This window comes from Leucopleurus acutus, assembly GCF_964270905.1.
Source record: "Leucopleurus acutus genome assembly, chromosome: 2".
Classification (NCBI taxonomy): Eukaryota; Metazoa; Chordata; class Mammalia; order Artiodactyla; family Delphinidae; genus Leucopleurus; species Leucopleurus acutus.
In genome coordinates this window covers 4,781,990-4,796,946 of record NC_139143.1, presented here as the reverse complement: position 1 = coordinate 4,796,946, position 14,957 = coordinate 4,781,990, and positions in this window count along the sequence as shown.

The window sequence follows — 14,957 nt, the reverse complement described above, 5'->3', positions numbered from 1 at the left end:
CACCTGCCCTAATGGGCCCTGAACACCAAGTGTTGGGGGTCGGCATGGTGTCTCCCCCTCTAGTGGGCTATATCATGCCTCCCGCCTCAAAATCTCCCTTCTTTTCAGCAGAAAACTGTGACTACTACTTCACAAAATGGAAACCCTCAGACAAATACAAACAAAACTGCTTGCCATCCAGTCTACTAAAACATCTACATTAGCACTCATGTTTCTTTCTTTCCTTTTTTTGTTTTGGTTCTCTTTTATATTTAAAAAAAAAATTTATTGGTGTATAGTTGGTTTACAATGTTGTGTTAGTTTCAGGTGTACAGCAATGTTGTGTTAGTTTCAGGTGTACAGCAAAGTGATTCAGTTATACATATATAATACATATATCCACTCTTTTTCAGATTCTTTTTCATGCAGGTCATTACAGAATATTGAGTAGAGTTCCCTGTGCTCTGCAGTAGGTCCTTATTTATCTATTTTATATACAGTAGTGTGTGTCTGTTAATCCTAGTCTCCTAGTTGATCCCTTCCCCCTACATTTCCCCTCTGGTATCCATAAGTTTGATTTTCGAGATCTGTGAGTCTGTTTCTGTTTTGTAAATAAGTTCATTTGTGTCCTTTTTCTTTCATTTACTCACATATTTGACAGAAATTTATTGGGTATTACCATGTGGCAGGCTCTGTGCTGCACTGTTTCAAGGAAGAGACAGGTTGTATGCCTCTTCTTACGTTATAATGTGAAAACTAACACTGAGAGAGGTCAAGAAGCTTGCCTGATGCCAAATCTCGTCAGTGGTGGATGAGCTCACCAGACCCAGGGTCCGAGCTCCTAACTGGCAGATGTCACCACTGCCCCCTCAGTGCCCCAGGAGTCCTGTGGCCAAGAGTGAGAACTGCCAAGGGCCCTGGTTCAATGAGAGCGGCTACACTCACCTATTTCTTCTAAAGCAAAGCCTGGAGGTTAGGAACAGCTTTGTTATCGCTGGAGAATCTATGTGTTTTCTCCTCTGGACATTGAGAACCACATAACTGATCATGGTAAATTTCGCTTTGTCATCTCAGAAGCTTAGGGCCAAATTCCAGCTCAGGGAGGACCTGCGGCTTATCTAGTTGTGTTCTTTTCTCTTTGCCCTTAACCACCCATTCCCTTGGTCTCACCGTTCGTCCAGATGTTTTAATTTTGGCATATGTTTTCAGTAAATTGCTTAGATCCTTTTCGGAGCAATATTTGACACAGTTAGAGATAATGTGTGTGAAACATTTTTTAAACTATAACTGTAGTTATATAAACTATGTAACTGTAGCTATGTGAACTAAATATATAAGCATAAAGAGGTAAAGGCAAGAGTTTTAGTCTCTTCAACAACGGCGGTACAGCCCAGCTATATGCATCTCAGATACAGTGAACTACAGTTTTGGAGAACTGGAGAGAGCCCTGTAATTCCCATTGAGACTTCTGGCAACGAAAGTTTTGTCAGAGAGAGAAACTACATGAATGAAGGGTTCATTACTCAGCAATTCAAGAAAAATTGGGGGTCTGCATTCTTTTAGGTATTTAGAGTGCTTGTTACTTTGCGGTACATGGGTGCTCACTGTGGTGGCCTCTCCCGTTACGAAGCACAGGCTCCGGATGCGCAGGCTCAGCGGCCATGGCTCACGGGCCCAGCCGCTCCGCGGCATGTGGGATCTTCCCAGACCAGGGCACGAACCCGTGTCCCCTGCATCGGCAGGCGGACTCTCAACCACTGCGCCACCAGGGAAGCCCAACTTTTAAAACTAGTTTAAGACTGAGGTTCTGGATAAAGATGGTGGAGTAAGAAGCCCCTGAGCTCCCCTCCTCTGATGGACACACCAAACCACAAGTGTATGCAGAACAGCTATTTCTGAGAAGGACCTGAAGCCTCCCAGAACAGATTGTCTACAGCTGAGGACACAAAGAAAAGGTCACACTGAGAGGGGTAGGAGAGGCAGAGATGTAGTCTGGTCAGAACCCACCCCAGTGCAGCAACTCACAGCAGGAGGGATGTCACAACCGCAGGGGTCACCTGAGGAGCAAGTGGTCAGAGCCCCACGTCGGACTCCCCAGCCTGGAGGTCTGCACTGGAAGAGGAGCTCCCATAACGTTTGGCTTTGAAAACCAGCAGGGCTTATGTCCGGGAGAGACAGAGGGCTGTGGGAAACCAAGGCTCTGCTCTTGAAGGGCTCGTGCTCAGACTCACTTGCTCTGAGTCCCAGTACAGAGGCAGCAGCTCAAAAAACACCTGGATTGTAGGAGAAGGAGGTTCACTGACTAGTTTTAGGGCATGTGCCAGAGGTGCAGGGAGACAGTGGAACTTCCTCTGGGGATGGCCGCTCTATTGGACACCATTTTTTTTTTTACTCTCCTTCCACCCAGCCAGTTGGGTGGGGTGGGTGCTATATCTGTCACTCTTTGTCAACCTAACACTGCTGTGAGGACCCACCCACCCTGGCTGGCTCTCCAAAGCAGCTCTTGTCCCGCCCCACCCAGTGGGTGGCCTTGGCCAGCACTGGTCCCCTCCAAAGTGGCTTCCACTCCAGGGGGCCAGCCCCACACACCAGCATTCAACAGTTTTGTCTGGGCCTCAGCCAGCCATGCCGGAGGCCACCCATGCATATCACTGTGCCCATAACAGTCACAGCTGGACATCTCAGCTAGCTGGGCCAGGATCCAGTGCCCCCCCTGCCCCCCACCAATGTGCCCACAGATATCATGGCCCAACCCCAACAGGAGGGTGCATGCAGCCCACACAGGGGACACCCCTGGAGCACCTGGCTCTGGTGACCCAGGAGGGATTGTGACACTGGGCTCCACAGGACACCTTCTACATGAGTCACTCTTTCAAGACTGGGAGATGCAGTTTATCTACATAATACATAGAAACAAACACAGAAAATTAGGCAAAATGTGGAGACCAAGGAATACCTTCCAAATGAAAGAACAAGTAAAACCTCAGGAAGAGAACTGAATGAAACAGAGATAAGCAACTTATCAGATAAAGAGTTCAAAGTAATTGTCATAAAGATGCTCTTGATAGAAGAATGGATGTACTCAGGGAGAACGTCAACAAAGAGACAGATAATATTTTAAAAAATCAAAATTAAAGAATACAGTATCTAAAATGAAAAATACACTAGAGGGAATCAACAGCAGATTAGAGGACGTAGAAGAACAGATCAGTGATCTATAAGACATGGTAGTGGAAATCACCCAATCAGAACAGCAAAAAGAAAAAAATATTTAAAAATGAGACACCAAGATCCTTTTTGATCCACCTCCTAGAGAAATGGAAATAAAAACAAAAAGAAACAAATGGGACCTAGTGAAACTTAAAAGCTTTTGCACAGCAAAGGAAACCATAAACAAGACGAAAAGACAACCCCTCAGAATGGGAGAAAATATTTGCAAATGAAGCAACTGACAAAGGATTAATCTCCAAAATTTACAAGCAGCTCATCCAGCTCAATATCAAAAAAACAAACAACCCAATCCGAAAATGGGCAGAAGACCTAAATAGACATTTCTCCAAAGAAGATATACAGATTGCCAACAAGCACATGAAAGAATACTCAACATCATTAATCATTAGAGAAATGCAAATCAAAACTACAATGCGATATCATCTCACACCAATCAGAATGGCCATCATCAAAAAATCTAGAAACAATAAATGCTGGAGAGGGTGTGGAGAAAAGGGAACCCCCTTTCACTGTTGGTGGGAATGTAAATTGATACAGTCACTATGGAGAACAGTATGGAGGTTCCTTACAAAACTACAAATAGAACTACCATATGACCCAGCAATCCCACTGCTGGGCATATACCCTGAGAAAACCATAATTCAAAAAGAGTCATGTACCACAATGTTCATCGCAGCTCTATTTACAATAGCCAAGACATGGAAGCAACCTAAGTGTCCATCGACAGATGAATGGATAAAGAAGATGTGGCACATATATACTGTGGAATATTTCTCAGCCATAAAAAGAAACAAAGCTGAGTTATTTGTAGTGAGGTGGATGGACCTAGAGTCTGTCATACAGAGTGAAGTAAGTCAGAGATAGAAAAACAAATACCACATGCTAACACATTTATATGGAATCTAAAAAAAAAAAAAAGAGGTCATGAAGAACTTAGGGGCAAGACAGGAATAAAGACACAGACCTACTAGAGAATGGACTTGAGGTCACGGGGAGGGGGAAGGGTAAGCTGGGACGAAGTGAGAGAGGGGCATGGACATATATACACTACCAAACGTAAGGTAGATAGCTAGTGGGAAGCAGCCGCATGGCACAGGGAGATCAGCTCAGTGCTTTGTGACCAGCTAGAAGGGTGGGAAAGGGAGGGTGGGAGGGAGGGAGACACAAGAGGGAAGAGATATGGGAACATATGTATACGTATAACTGATTCACTTTGTTATAAAGCAGAAACTAACACACCATTGTAAAGCAATTATACTCCAATAAAGGTGTTAAAATAAATAAATAAATAAATAAAAATGAGGATAGTTTAAGGGCCCTCTGGGACAAAATCAAGCATACTTACATTCATGTTATAGGGGTCCCAGAAGTAGAAGAAAGAGAAAGAGAGAAAGATAGAGAAACCTATCTAAAGAAATAATGGATGAAAACTTTCTTAAGTTTTCAGTTTTCCTGAAACCTGTGTCCAGGAAGCACACAGAGTCCTAAACAAGATGAACTCGAAGAGACCCACACCAAGAGACATTATAATTACAATGTCAGAAGTTAAAGAGAGCATCTTAAAAGCAGCAAGAGAAAAATAACTACAAGTTACATACAAGGGAGCCCCCATAAGATTATCAACTGATTTTTTTAACAGAAAGGACAGAAGGATCTGGCATGATATTTTCAAAATGCTGAAAGGAAAAAATCTTACAACCAAGGATATTCTACCTGGTTAAGGTTATCATTCAGATTTGAAACAGAGAAAAAGGGTTTCCCGGACAAGGAAAAGCTTGATGAAAAGGAGCTCATCACTGTGAAATTGGCCTTATAAGCAATGTTAAAGGGACTTCTTTTAATGAAAAAGGAAAGACCATAACTAGAAACAAGAAAATTATGAAAGAAAAAAATCTCACTGGTAAAGGCAAAAATGTAGTGAAGTCAGTGGATGAATCACCTATAAAGCTAGAATAAAGGTTAAAAGATGAAAGTAGTAAAATCATCTATGTCTGAAATAATTAGTTAAGCAATACACAAAATAAAAAGATGTAAAATATGATTTCAATAACATAAAATGTGAAAGGGGGGAAAAGAAATGTAGTGCTTTTAGAATGTGCCTGAACTTTTAGCAATCATCAACTTACAGTAGACATATATATGAGGTTTGTCATATATGAATCTCATAGTAACCACAGACCAAAAACCTTTAAGATACACAAAAAATAAAGAGAAAGGAAAACAAACATAACACTAAAGTTGTCAAATCACAAGGGAAAGGAACAAGAGAAGGGAACAGAGAAGAATGGAGAAGAGCTACAAAAACAACCAGAAAACAACAAAATGGCAATAAATGTATACCTATCAAAAATAACTTTAAATGTAAGTGGACTAAATGCTCTAATCAAAAGATAATGGGTGCCTGAGTGGATAAAAAACAAAAGCCGTCTATAATCTGCCTACAAGAGGCTCATTTTAGATCTAAAGACACAGACTGAAAGGGATAGGATGGAAAAAGATGTTCCATGAAAAGGAAATGAGAAGAAAGCTGGGTTTGAAATACTTATATCAGACAAAATAGACTTTAAAACAAAGACTGTAACAAAAGACACAAAAGGGTATTACATAATGATAAAGGGATCAATCCAGCAAGGGGATGTAACATTTATTAATGTATATGCACCCAACATAGGATCACGTAAATATACAAAGCAAATATTAACAGACATAAAGGGAGAAATTGACAGTAATACAATAAAAGTAGGGGGCTTTTAACTAAAAACTTCCCTAACTGGGTGAAGGAAACATACATCCAAGTCCAGGATCTTTCTCCTCAGGCAACGGAAACAAAAGCAAAAATAAACAAACAAGACTACTTCAAACTAAAAATGTTTTGTACAGAGAAGAAAACCATCAACAAAACTAAAAATCTGCCTACTGAATGAGAGAAGACATTTGCAAATGATATATCCAATAAAGGGTTAATATTGAAAATATACAAAGAACTCACACAACTCAGTATCAGAAAACAATCTGGGGCTTCCCCGGTGGCGCAGTGGTTGCGAGTCCGCCTGCCGATTCACGGCACGTGGGTTCGTGCCCCGGTCCGGGAAGATCCCACATGCCACGGAGCGGCTGGGCCCGTGAGCCATGGCCGCTGAGCCTGCGCGTCCGGAGCCTGTGCTCTGCAGCGGGAGGGGCCACAACAGTGAGAGGCCCGCGTACCGAAAAAAAACAAAATCTGATTGAAAAATGGGCAGGGGATCTCAATAGACATATTTTCAAGATATGCAGATATTCAGCAGACACATGAAAAAATGCTCAACATCACTAATCATCAGGATAATGCAATTGAAAGCACAGTGAGCTATCATTTCACACCTGTCAGAATGGCTATCATCAAAAAAGACAGCAAATAACAAGTGCTGGCGAGGGTGTAGAGAAAAGGGAACCCTCGTACACTATTGGTGGGAATGTAAATTGGTGCAGCTAGTATGGAAAATATGGAGTTTCCTCCAAAAAATTAAAAATAGAACTACCGAAAAAAAAATAGAACTACCGTATGATCCAGCAATTCCACTTTTGGGTATTTATGTCGGAGAAAACAAAAACACTTTTCAAAGATACATGCATCCCAGGGTTCATGGCAGCATTATTTACAATTGCCAAGATATGGAAGCAACCCAAGTGCCCATCAACAGAGGAATGGCTAAAGAAAGTGAGACGTACAAACTTAAACATTTACTTAAACAAATTATACAGTCACATAGAAAAGCTCCAAAGAAAAAAAGTGAAATACAATAGTATTTCATAAAATAAAAAAAGAAATTTAAAGAGCCTTTCAAGCAACTGTCAAATATTTATTGAGGGTCTACAATACACTAGGCACGGTTCTAGCCACTGGGGACACAGTGATGAAAAGCATAGGCAAGGTCTCTGTGACCTATAAACTAGACCAAGATTTTGTTCAACCGCCAGTATGTTCCTGTTTTAGAGGATGCATCCCATTTGAAAATTAACTCATGTACATAGACTTACATATTTAAAGGATATATCCAAAAGTGTACCCATGACAAGAAAAGGCTGTTATTAAATATTAGTAGTATTATAGCCTAACCCCTTTCAATGAAATGTGACATGTTTAATAATAGTCATACTCAGCAGCTCACTGCAATGATCCATGTAGATCTTTGAGAATTTCCTTTCATTATTTTTATTTGTCCATAAGTATACTTGGATAGCTTCTTGAAATAAATCTGTTTTAAAGAAAAGATAAACATTTAGATAGAAAACACAGAAGGCTGTTTTTGTTAAAACTGAAGTTTTCTCTTTAAATGATTTATATGGATAAAGGAATGTGTAGCCTTATAAACTCTTGGGAGTTGAGGGATTGGGCATGAATATTAGTGCTTTCACTATAAACTAGCTGCAAAACAGGAAAGCATTATTCTAAAAAATATTTTAGATGTAAGACAAGAAGACATATTTCCTTTAAATACAGGGTAAATCATAGGAGTATGCTTCAGCCATCTTCATCTGAACCATAGGGTCTTCTCTTAGAAGTTTTGCTACTGTATATCATTTTTCTAATTTGACTTCCTAGTCTACTCTCTTTTCAGTTCTTAGAACATATTCCCCAACAAAATAAATAATTAAACTATAGATGAACTGTCAAAAGGGAATATTATTTTAATGCAACATTAACATTTTGGTAATTAACATGGAAGTTAATGCATTTAGCAGATGTAACAACATTAGACTTGTAAATTTTAATTAAAGTTAATGGCTCGTGATAGCTGTAGAGAGCAGGCATCCTCTCTAGATACTGAAAACATGTCTGATGTGATTAGAAATACTAAATGTAGAATAAAGGATAGTACTGGCAATGACTATTCTTCATTTCTTACAAAATCAGCAACTTGAAAGTCCTTTCAAATGAGGAAACTGGCAAGCGAATGGAAGTTAATAGAAGAGGTGATGATAATATTTAAGGGACTGACTCAAAACGCACAAACCGTTTTTGTGTATTTCCCTTTCTATATGAAGCTACCTGAGAAAATTCCAAGAAAAGCAATGAAGTTACTGAGTAATTTTAAACTAGGGACTAATATGTCATCTTCAATTCTCTCTGAAATTTCTAATGGAAAGTTGCCATCCAAAAGTATACTCAGATGGCTCAGTCTAGATTTCTGAAAACAAGAGTCAGTTACTTTGAGTGACAAACAAACAAAAAACCTGCATGTAAAAATTTTGATAAAATGATGAATATGTTGACTGATAGGTAGCCACACTTATTAACCAGCTAAAAGTATATGTAATATTCAAATTCAATGCCAATGATAGATGTTTCACAAACAGATAAGTCTGCCTATTTGCCAATGGGGGTCAAGATTCTTTTAATGTTTCCCAAGTATCTTCCTTTCTACTAAGGCCTAATTAATTAAGGTTACTAATTCCAAACAATCCACTAAAGATACTGTATTTCTTCCATTCTAAGACATAGCTTCTTTATTTACTAGACTATAAGCCTGTCTTGTTTAAATAGTACTTGGCAAAAGTAGGAACCCACTAAATATCAGGCGAATGAATGAATAAATTTAGTTTTCTGAAATTTAAATAAATTTACAATTAATATCTATATTTAATACTGGCTATTAATTATATATTATATACATTATATTATATATACAATGAATACTGCTTTCTTGTTTGGTCCCCCAAAACTGTTTTAAAATCCAGAGTGTCTTACAGTGGATGGTGGAGGGGAATCAAAATACAGAACGTTAAGTGTTTCCATAAGTAATTATTGTTTTAAGAATAAAGTGAACTCTTCAAATAATAAATTGGACCCTGTATCCAAGCAGCTCTGAATGCAACATTTTCATGCGCCTTCACTGAGAGTACAAAATACAAAAGACGCAATAAAGGATGAGCTGTAAATACCAGAAACTTGGATGCTGGCACACCACCAAGGAATGATGGCTTCTGAGTTGTTGGTCAGGGCTCACTCCTGACTGTCAAATTCCTTGTGGTGCAAAGCTCTGAACCGGTCAGCATGAAAACTTCTGTCATTCTTTAGTCCTAAAGGTGGTATGCATTGCAGAAATTACAGATTAAACAGAGACCATTTCAATTTCTTTTCACACTCAATTTTTGGCTTGGTTTCCAACCTAGATGTAGACGGGCTAATTTGCAGGGCTAGTGAAAAGTGGTAGTCCCGAGGTTTATTGTATATTATAAACCTAATGGAATGTTGAGAACGAAACCTTGCTTTCCAACTGGTTTCTCTAGCCGTCTTTAAACTACGCTATAAAAATGACGAGAACTCGAAGCGGAACTGCATCTGCTGGCGAGTGACCATTCAACGTGTCAGATTTCTACACATAAAACATGGATTATATCATAATTTTGTTATGAATTTTAAGCCTCTTTCAATAATAACAGTGACCTCCTAGGTCAGGTATTTTCCGGGTAATTAGTAACTAGCTGGGTTAGGAGTCTAAGTCTCATAAAATATTTTAAAGATGATTTTATGTTTTTGTAATTCAGAAAGGTCAACCAGTGAAATTAGGTAGTTCTCTGTTTTTCCTAATGGTGAATATGAACTTACACCTCAATCTCACTTGTCATTTTGTGAAACATGGACTCTTCCTGTCATTAGGGGCAGAAAAATACAATTCCAAAAATTTAAATATTTGGAAACACAGAGAAGGTAAATGATAAATTTACCGGTGAGCAGGAATTGTAATTCAAAACATGAACCACTGACCAATCCAGTACAGACACAGTGATTTTTTTCAACCACCCATGTTTAGGTCTCCCTGAACTTTGAGTGCTAATAGTATATCAGCCTGGCAAATAATTTTACACCAGAGTTACCAGACTTAGTAAATATAAATATGGATGCCCAGCTAACTTTGAATTTCAAATAAATAAAGAACAATTTCTTTTTTAGTCTGAGTATTGCATGAGACATACTAAAATATTATGTGTTGTTCATCTGAAATTAAAATTTGAGTGGACGTCCTGTAATTTCTTCTGGCAACCCTATCTCCTTGTCCAGATTCTGGTGTCTCCCCCTCATTGGCCTCTTAGCCCTAGTTCCTGCAGTTCAGGTGGGGCTGTTTGTGGCATGTGTGTGAGGTGTCCTATGTGTGGCCACTCATCATCTTCTCTCCTGCCAGACCTGCCAGACCACTGTTCACACTTTCCTGGGTCTGTCCCACATCCGCATGGACTTTGACATTCTCTCTTCCCAGAGCTCCAGGCTCTGGTAGGAATTAAATGCCTGTGCTCAGGACACAAAATCTGTCCAGTGTCTCTAATGACACCACTTTCAGGATTTCTGACCACAGGGCGGAAGGCACTTCAGAATCCCTTATCCCCAGAGACCTCACCTCCAACCCATGTCCCCCTTTCCCTTTATCTCCAGGCTCCTGCCCCAAATTCTGAACTGACCACATTTTTGTGAGGTGATCAATCACTTCCTCATAAAGATCTGCCTCCCTTGATGGCTTACTCACCTTGCTTTTCAGCTGGAAAAATCTGGCTTTGCCGGGTTTTCTGACACAGACTTCAGAGATCTACTTTTGAAATTGAAAACCTGACTATTGAATTTCTGTTTGCTTTCACCTTTAAGCTACCTTGAGGCCAAGGTTGCCTGTGGTTGAAAGGGGGTGGGGGAAGAAAAAAATGACTATTGTACGATTTTACATGACTGTGTAGCTACTCTTAGAATGTGACTTTGGGCTCAATGTTTTGCCCCAAACTTCTTCCTTATCTTCAGACTGAACACGTGGTCATCTTTATCAACCTACCGCCGTCCAGTTATCTGAGGGACCCTGTGACCCTGTGAAAGGTCTTAGTCTTGTAGTTCTCAGTTTTCCTCCTTGTTTACAAAATGGGACATGTTGAGGAAGAGTTATTTAATATTTTTCAAGTAACTCTTATGTGTTATGTAATATGAAATATTTCATTACACACAGTATCAAATACAACAATTCCTAGCCTACAAAGAACAAAATACAGTACAAGGCATGCCTTTGAAATATGATGAATGTACACACGCTCCCCAGTTCTCCCTTATTATAGAGTGTATGGTTGTATGCGGTGATGGGATCACATTACGTTGTGAGTGGATCACAGATTTTCGACATTACAAGGATTCCAATTGTGTATTTAGTCAAATTTCCTCATTTCAAAACAGCACAGCTGTATTTTTAAAATTAATTAATTAATTAATTTTATTTTTGGCTGTGTTGGGTCTTCGTTTCTGTGCGAGGGCTTTCTCTAGTTGCGGCGAGCGGGGGCCACTCTTCATCGCGGTACGCGGGCCTCTCACTATCGCGGCCTCTCTTGTTGCAGAGCACAGGCTCCAGACGCTTAGGCTCAGTAATTGTGGCTCACGGGCCTAGTTGCTCCGCGGCATGTGGGATCTTCCAAAACCAGGGCTCGAACCCGTGTCCCCTTCATTGGCAGGCAGATTCTCAACCACTGCACCACCAGGGAATCCCCCACAGCTGTATTTTTTCAATTAAGAGACATGGTCGGGAAGTTTCAGAGACAGTCGGCCTGTCCTTTACAAATGTGTAATTTTACACTTCATATTCATCCCAGTCATCATTTAGCATTTATCTTGTGAGTGGAATGTGTTAACTTTTAGAATAGAAAATCTAAATATTAATTTTTCTAAGATTGAATGTATCTTCACTGGGGGTACTCGCACTCACGTCTATTTCACTTTTTGCTCATAAAACAATTTATCTAGCAATTATCTAACAATTTAAAAATCAGGACAAGAACAAATGATTTATGGTGAAGATGTGTATCAATTATTGATAAAGATGGAAAATATACATATAATTTTATAATAATAAAAGAACTATGAATTAAAACAATATGACCCTTTTATTTTTTTCCTTCCAAACTGGCGAGTATTAAAATGATTAGGCTAGTCCCTGTAGGTGTAAAATATTGAAGTGAATCAGAAACACAAACCTTGCTCGAAAATTCTAGCTTACTTCATTGGCATTATCCTAATCCTGCATCTTTTTTTTCCTTAGCAGTGATATCCACCCTCCTGGCTTCATTTACCATTTTACACCTATGTTTCAAAAATAATTATCACCTACAAATTCAGACCCACATAATCAACTGGCTACTTGATATCCACTTGGATGACTCACAATTACCACAAATTCAATACCACAATGGGATCAGCCCATATATATTGTTCTACAATTTTCTTTTCTTTTATTTAACCTTTCATTGTAGGTGTTTTTTCATAATGGTATATTTATATCATTAAAAGTAAATCCATTTTTGTCCCTTTTTGCTCTCCATCCCACTGTTAATGCTCTCTGGTCGGGACATCATCATAGGTAGCCTGGAATTTTGCAAGACCTTGCCTTATTGATTTCCCTGTACTCACTCTTGGACACTTTCAATCTTTTTTTTCTCTAATTAGCCAAAGCCATCTTGTAAAAATACTGAATTTAGCTCTCCGTGTGATCCGAAGGACCTGGTAGTCCATGGGGAAAGGTTTGAATTTTCTTCCAAAGGAAAAGGGAAGCCGTTGAAGAGATTCAGAGGTGGGGAAGTCACACACCATCACTCACCCTTTTGAAGGGGTGCTTTGGCTGCTGTGTGGAAAAATGGATTGTGGGAGCACTCGTGGGATCCAAGAGACTAGTGAGGGGGGGCTTTAGCGGTGGTCTAGACGGGACGTGATGGAGGTTGGGGCTGAGGTAAAAGCAGTGACGAGAGGTGGACGAATTCTTGAAATATCTTGTAGGTTTAATTGACAAGAATTTCTGATGGCTTGGATGTGCGGGGTAAGGGAAAGAGAGTAACTGAGAATTGTGGGAGGTGGGGGAAAGGAATTCGCTTAAGGAAGCAGTCAGGAGTTTCACTTGGGGTATATTAATTGTGTCATGCCTCCACCACATTCAACTAGAGATTCGAGTAGGCACTTGTCCATATCAGGCTGGAGCTCAGTGGAGGAGTTTGGGCTAATCAGATAAATGTGGGACTCATATTTATAGCCCTAAAAATGGAAGATGGGGAATATAGTTAGAGAAATGGTTGCAGAAATGAGTCTGAGGAACTGTTACATGTAGCGACTGAGGAGTGAAGAAAGAGGCAGCGAAGGAGACCAAGAAGGGACAGTCAGAGGCAGGAGAAAACCAGGAGAGTCAGGTATTGCAGAAGCCAGAATTGAAAGTGCTGGAGAAAGAGGAAGTGCTGCTAAAAGGTTAAGTAAACTGAGGACAGAAAAGTACTCACTGGAGCTGGCAGCACAGAGGTCAGGGATAATTTTGATACGAGGTGTCATTACTGTTATTTGCCAATCATAACGAGTGAGTTTCCAGCTTAAATCCTTTCAGTGGCTTCTCCTCGGCCCCATGATGCAGTTCAAAACACTTCCTATGTCTTTTAAATCTCTCCACCTTCCGGCCAGTGCCCTGTTCCCTGACCCGTCTCTGCAGCCATACTGGACCTCTCTGAGTTGCAGTCCTGAAAACGTGATGTGCTCTCTCTCCTGTCAAGGTCCTCACACAGGTTTGAACCAACAGTAACTTCTAGACTGTGTGGCATATGAGAAGCAGCATTACATGGTGGTTAAGAATGCAGGCTTCTGTTAATCCCAAGCTCCTAATTTATCTGTGCCCCCCTTTCCCCTTTGGTAACCATATGTTTATTTAGATTCACATTACTTTATATAAAATAGATAAACATCAGGAACCTACTGTACAGCACAGGGAAGTCTATTCAATATCTTGTAATAACCTAGAATGGAAAAGAAACTGAAAAAGAATATAGAAGTGTATATGTATAACTGAATCACATTGCTGTACACCTGAATCATTGTAAATCAACTATACTTCAAAAAGAAAAAAACAAGAATGCAGGCTTGAGAGTCAGCCTTCCCAGATTTGAATTCTGGCTCTGGCTTTTCTATTTGTGCCATCTTAGGAAGTTCCTTTTCTCAACTTAAGTTTCTGCAGTTCTTTTTGGCCCTTCAGTAAAATGGGATATGTCATAGAATTATTGTTAGAGGGAAAAAAAGTCACACTCAAAAGAATGAGAATTACAGGGCATCAGACTATGGATGTTAAAAAGGTAATTGAATCATGCCTTCAAAATCTCAAAGAAAAATTATTTATAATCCATATTCCTGTATCCAGGGGAAAAAAGTCAACCAGTTAGAAGGGCAAAATAAAAACATCTTTCCAGACATGTAAGAATTTAGAAAATTATCTCCCACACGGCCTTTCTTAGGGAATTATTTGAGTATGTACTCCTAAAAATAAGGGAATTAAAAAGTTGAGGAGAGGACAGGGAAGGCAAGAATAAATGACTATAGCAAAGGAAAGTGATGAAGGGAAGTCTGAAAAACAGCTTCACAGCAGGCTCAAGTGACAATTAATCCTGATTGGAACCAGAGGATGGAGAACTTTTGAAGTTCCTAGGAAAAAAACACAGCATCCAGGGATCTGATCATATTCCTAGCTTTAATATACTGGGTGATCTGAAGAAGGAAATAAATGCTGACAGTATAAGAAGCAAACAAAGGCAACAAGACAATCCAGGATAAATTAAAAAGGTACGTAGGATAGTTATGCTACACTAATTGGATTTGAAATAAACAAGATTTACATGGTTAAACCATAAAGTTTAAGTTTCATTTGACATAACCTCTAGAATTAACTTATAGACAAAAGATTTAGTTATGGTTAAAGTGCCAACTTGATTCTCTACAAGTTCAA